We start from the raw sequence: 5,684 nt of genomic DNA, 5'->3' as shown, positions 1-5,684 counted from the left end.
CTGAAAAATGCATATGTGTGATGGTGTTCTCTCTGATAACATGGGACACGATATCCTTTGATATTTGCATTTTACTGGCCCAGAAAGTAAATGGGGTCAGTAGATGGCACAACAACGCAGGATTAAATTGTGATATTTTAATTGATTTCTCAGCAAACTAAAATGCCATATTGAACTGACTGAAACTTTTGGGTTTGAATCACATAGAATTGAGTAGAATTACGTATTTTTACCATTTTGAAGCACAATGCGTGTACAACCAATGAAATATTCATTACTGCTGTCAAAAGACAGCCTCTGAAACAGAAGGAAACAGAGAAGAACCATAGCAGACCCTACCACTAGGTTGTTTTATGCTCTACTTTGCCTTGAATGTCTTTCCACAGTATCATCCTTAAAAACTTAAAATTCAAGGCGACAATATGACTGCCATTAACTTTTCAAGTTGCACAAAGAAAACAGTGGCTTTTAAAAGTAAACTCTGCACACATTGGAAGGCAAATTGTCTAAGTTTTCTAACTCCAGGATAGCCAGCTCTTATTTAAAAATTCACCTGTTCTTATTTAAAAATTCATCTGTTATAAAGGCCATTTTTAGTTCTGTTTTTCTGTAACACAAAGTTTAGCTACAGCAAATAATTCCTATTGGAACTTCTTTTGAACTTTGAAAGATTTATATTCTTGGCATTCTGGATCAACATTATTAAATAGTCCTTGTTTCATAACAAGGGTCTAATCTTAGCACCCTGTTAATCCTAAATCTCACTTTGTCCAAACAACAGAGCTGTTGTTTCTACACCACAACACAGCTTGCTCCTTGATTTGAATAGCCATTAATATTAAAATTGATATTAGCCTTTTGCAAAAAAATGTATGATCTTTTATTAAAATATACCATTTTGATGAGTGACTTTAAAGTTGAAGTGTATGACAGAAAACAAACACATATTCCAGCAAGGGATAGATGCTGCTGTCCCAAGTAACATTTTCCAGTTACAGCCATTCTGACCACCCAGAATAAAATGAACCTTGAAGCCAGAAAAATTTTAAAACTTAAAATGTGTTCATCAAGCACAAAGAATTCAAGACAACTGAAACAGCTACTGGGAATCTCTTAATCTGGAAATTAATTAGAGAAGAATGGCATTTCTTTCTTACAATTACAAAAGTTAATGTTGTTAATTATAGGAACTGGCAATAAACATTCAAGTAACACTCACAGTTCATTAAATCTTTGGTGATATAAGTATATTTAGCATTTATGTGGTCATTGCCAAGTTTTATCTTATTTTAGTGAGGCCAAGAGTGCAGAGTGATGGTTTACATTTTTAATTATTCATCACATTCAGCTGATGTCCTCAGATTCAGACCCGACCACCATACAAACATCCACTGGCATGTTTCAAACTTGCTCTTATCCCTATTTTGATATTCTTAGCAACTTAAAACCAGAACAAATTCACTGAAGTGCACATTGCTTGAATTTGTTTTAACAGAGTACTTCATTCTGGCCAACTGCTGTGTCACATAAAGCAACAAGGGTCAAAATCAGAAATAATTTTAGTCATCAGTGGAGTAAAAATAGAGCAGTGTCATATTCTTGTAAATTTTCAGAGCCTATTAACTCAAAGATGTTTTTTATAAACTCAGTGCAATTTCATGTTCCTTTCCCACACTCTCCACAATGCCTGTTTTATTGCATCTATAATGGATCTTTTGAACAATAATTTTAAAAACTCACAAAATGTTTCTGTCTCTACATTTCAATGTACACTTCATTTCACTTGCATTTAGTTGCATGTTATGGAGACATACAGCAATGCAAATACTTGGAGTTGACATAGTGACCTGTTTTGCTCTTATCAGCAGCTAAACTTTATTTCTTAAGTACCATTTACCATACAAACCATACTTTTTGCCCATTGTTAAAGTTGTACATCATAATCTTGACTTCCAGAAAATAACAGGAGTTCCATTATTACATAACTAAAAAAAAAAAGAAACCAGGGATGTTTACAAGCAAAAATAAAAAATATATTTTTGTAAAATAATAAACATCAGCCCTCAAAAATAAACCACTGTTTTCCCTATAAAGAGGGATTCCTAAGACATTTCTAGGGTTCACCTGTGCAGATGCAAATGACTGAGAAGACTGTTCACACTACACTGTTAACCTGGAATGTGATTATCATAGCTAAATACCCGCCTAATACACAAAACAACCTTTCCCCCGAGGTTGCTCCTCTCCTACCAGTCAGCTTCTTTACTCATTTGACCATTCTCCACAGCTTTGCAAGTCACATTCCTAAGAGATGTCATGCTTTGGAGTTCCTTTGTGGTTCTTTGATTCTTTTCTTATTCCTCCCCTGTTTGCCATTTAAGGTGGGCATGTTTTGTGCTTCGAGGTAGAAAAATACATAAAAGTACAGTTCACAGGTTTTAAGGAAGTGGAAAGAAGCCAAAGGGAAGATCTGAAAGTTCAGGACTCTCTGAAGTGCATGGCTTGCTTTTCCTCAGACTCCAAATGCAAACCCAAATCTGTTGTGAAAAAAACAAAATCCTGTCAATTCATATTGCAGTCTGACCTGAATACACCCAGGGCTACACAGCAAGTCTTGGGGATTCTCCATTTACTCTCCGGTTGTATACAGGTCTGGTTTCAAAATTGTAGGTGGGGGCATACTTCAGAGATAGATCCTTTGAGAGAGGAAAAATGTCAGAGTCTAAGGGCTGGTTTTAGAAACACTTCTATAAAATAGTTCCATTCATCCTGATGTTAACAGTAAAAGTCCAATGGCAATGAACCCTTCCCTCCTCTTGCCACCCCTCATTAGATCTGATCGTACAGCTCTTGCCATCTTCTTGTAGGAGAGTGACCAAGGTTTTAGATCTTTTCAGCCCTGCAAAGATATATATATATAACCAGCAACACACTGGCTAAGAGGACAGGCATATTCTGAAGGAGGGAGTAACACTTAGAGCTGCAGCTCCACCTTTAGATAGAAATCGGCATTAGAAACACCGGGAACACGAACAGCGGGAAATCACCCGTAGCAGCTGAGCAGCTTGAATATACTCACACCAGAGTTAGGAAAGGATTCCCTTTGCGGCTATGGGATGTATGATGCTGGACAGTCCTTCAAGCAGCTTCCACAGTGTCAGCTGCTGGCATGGCTGTCTGGGTACCCCTGGACCAGGACTGCCCCTCATGCACTCCAGCAGTTTTCCAGTAACATCATTTTCCAGTCTCAGAAGAATACTCACATGGTGTAATATCAAGAGACACCCCTCTTGCTCTCCTAGGCCCTCTCCTCTTTCCTGGTCCACATTTCGGTGCCTTGGTATTTACATCGCACAGAAAACCAGTCAGCCTTGCCTCAGATGTCCCTGCTGCCGCAGAGAGTGAAGTCTGTCCATGCAGAAGTGGTCCAGAGGCTCCAGCGGGGACCTGCTGCCCTTCAGGATACATGGCCAGGCCAGGAGGCACCTTCCCTTCTGAGGGACTTGAGATGCTCATAGCACACCTAACACAGGCTCCAGAGAAATGGAGCCTGGAGGAGGATGCTCAAGTGGAAATGGTGAATATGAAGGAAGGATTTTCCCAGTGGGATGTACTCAGTTATGTGGGAAAGAAAGGAGCTGCAGGGGACAAGGGGCAGGAGTCGGGGGATCTCAGCGAGTGGTGGTGATGCCCAGCAAGTGGGCAGGGACGCGGGCAGCAAGCAGGCAGGCCAGCACAATACCGATGAGCTGCAGCAGTGCCAGCCCCAGGGCAGCGGTGGCGACATAATACATGTTGCTGCCGACGAAGGCGGTCACCCTGCCGAAGCAGCCGTCGCGGTGCAGCCTGCGCGCGTCGGGCGGGCTGCGCTGGCAGCCGCGGCGGGCCCGGCAGCAGCTGAGGGGCACCGAGCCGTTCTGCTCCAGCCCCCAGGGCGAGGCCAGCCAGTCGCGGTAGCTCTCCACACCGCAGCAGGACAGGGCCCGCTGCAGCGCGTCCAGGGCGTCCGCCACCCCGTCGTCCTCCCCGTACGCCAGCAGAGCCTGGCGCAGCCCCTCCTGGAAGCCCTGCTCCAGGGTCTGGCGGTACAGGAGCGCCGAGAGCCCGGCCGCCAGCCCGGCCGCCAGCACGGCGGCCAGAAAGGCGCTGTAGGCGCGCAGGAGTCCCCGGTGCTCCGTAGCGGCGCCGAAGCATCCCAGGAAGCCCCAGATGATGACAGCGACGCCGGTGGCCAAGAGGATGGCGGGGGCGCTGGGGTAGTCGCTGGCCGACAGCGCCAGGTAACTGCCCAGAGACACCTTGGCCCAGAGGCCGATGATGAGCATGGTCAGCCCCGCTGCCCAGAAGACGAAGCTGAAGGCCATGAGGGACAGCTTCAGCAGGGTCATGGCGCCTCGAGCCCTGCCGTCGTGGGGGGGGCGGTGGCGGTCACGGTGAGGGCCTCCCGCGGCCGTCGGTGCCGCCGGGCGGTGTAGGAGGTGCGGACAGGCCCCGCCGCTTCCCCGAGCAGCCGTCGGAGCGGGCCCGGGCCGAGTGCCGCCGCTCCTCCGCCCCGTCCCCTTTTGAGGGCGCGGCCCGGGGCGGGCCGGCGGCGCTTGGCCGCGCTGCGGGGCTCGGGGGGAACGAGCCGCCCACAGCAGCAGCTGCCGGGCCGCGGAGCCCGGGCTCCACTCCCGCGAAGTGAACGGGTGGGGCTGGCAGCTGCTTCTGCCCGCAGCACTGCGGACCCCGAGCCGAAAACATTTTGTGAGAAGAAAGCTCCATATTAACCTTTAATGGCATATGCTGCAGCCCAGGTGCGAAGGACTAAACTTTTATAAACTTTTACCTTGGGCGAGGAACTAAACTTCCATAAGCACTAGGACGAGTACTTAAACTACACACAGAGAACCCACAGGAAGGATAATGAGAGGTTTTATTTATTTTACTGCATCAAGCTGTGTTATTACGACCGTTTGTAGAAATAAGCATAAATCTGTACCTGAATATTAACTAACTACACATTCAGTCAGTCACTCAGTTTAGTTTTCCCAGCTGGAAATTATTTTCAGTGTGTCCTGACCCTGTTAAATAGTCATTTCATTTGGCCTATGATAAGACTAAGCCTCTGAGAAGGCATTAAACCACAACGAGGTACTGTTATACAATACAACTAGTGGTCCAGGAAGCTCTAAGAAGATATTCCATCATCAATGTAGTCTCATTGCAAAAGAGCAAAAGATAAGCTACTCCTACAATTCAAGTTAAAAAAAAAAAAAAGTAGGAAACTGTAAATGAGACTATCTCAGTCAGAGGTAGAATTAGCATCTCCAGGGGTTTAGTTTGTATGTGCAACAGTCACACCAGAAAAGCAGGTAGGAGTACCCTGTGGTTCACATCTTTATCCAACCCTTTTGGGACTGAATTCTGAGTTTTAACTGTATTACAGTGGTAACATTTTCTTGATTTCTCTCTGTTACAGTTTTAAGGAGGGAAAGGAGGTGCTTTATGTGTCACATTTTAATGCACAGGTTTAATTGCAACCAGGAACTCATACCTGTCAAACCATTAATATAGCATAATCATAACTGAAACATCACTTGTTCTTTATTAGAGGCCTTGACAATTCCATTAGCAGGAGGATGCTATCATTCCTGCATTTTGCAGATTCTCTTTTTTTGCCAGTTTACAAGTTTAAGCTCTTT

General features: G+C 45.2%; 1 pseudogene across 1 annotated transcript; it reads right to left on the bottom strand.

Moving 5' to 3' along the window:
• Window positions 1-287: 287 nt before the first annotated feature.
• On the bottom strand, window positions 288-4,514 carry LOC102113549 (tetraspanin-7 pseudogene; annotated as a pseudogene). The gene is made up of 2 exons (XR_015772511.1): window positions 3,264-4,514; window positions 288-2,537 (listed from the first exon to the last, which is right to left on the bottom strand). The product of XR_015772511.1 is annotated as a tetraspanin-7 pseudogene (transcript).
• Between the last annotated feature and the right edge of the window lie 1,170 nt (window positions 4,515-5,684).

The sequence above is a fragment of the Pseudopodoces humilis genome, chromosome 5 (genome assembly GCF_049639895.1).
Source record: "Pseudopodoces humilis isolate 2021_Gansu_Grassland_sample_001 chromosome 5, ASM4963989v1, whole genome shotgun sequence".
In the NCBI taxonomy this organism is placed as follows: domain Eukaryota; kingdom Metazoa; phylum Chordata; class Aves; order Passeriformes; family Paridae; genus Pseudopodoces; species Pseudopodoces humilis.
This window is presented reverse-complemented; position numbering and strand designations above follow the sequence as displayed.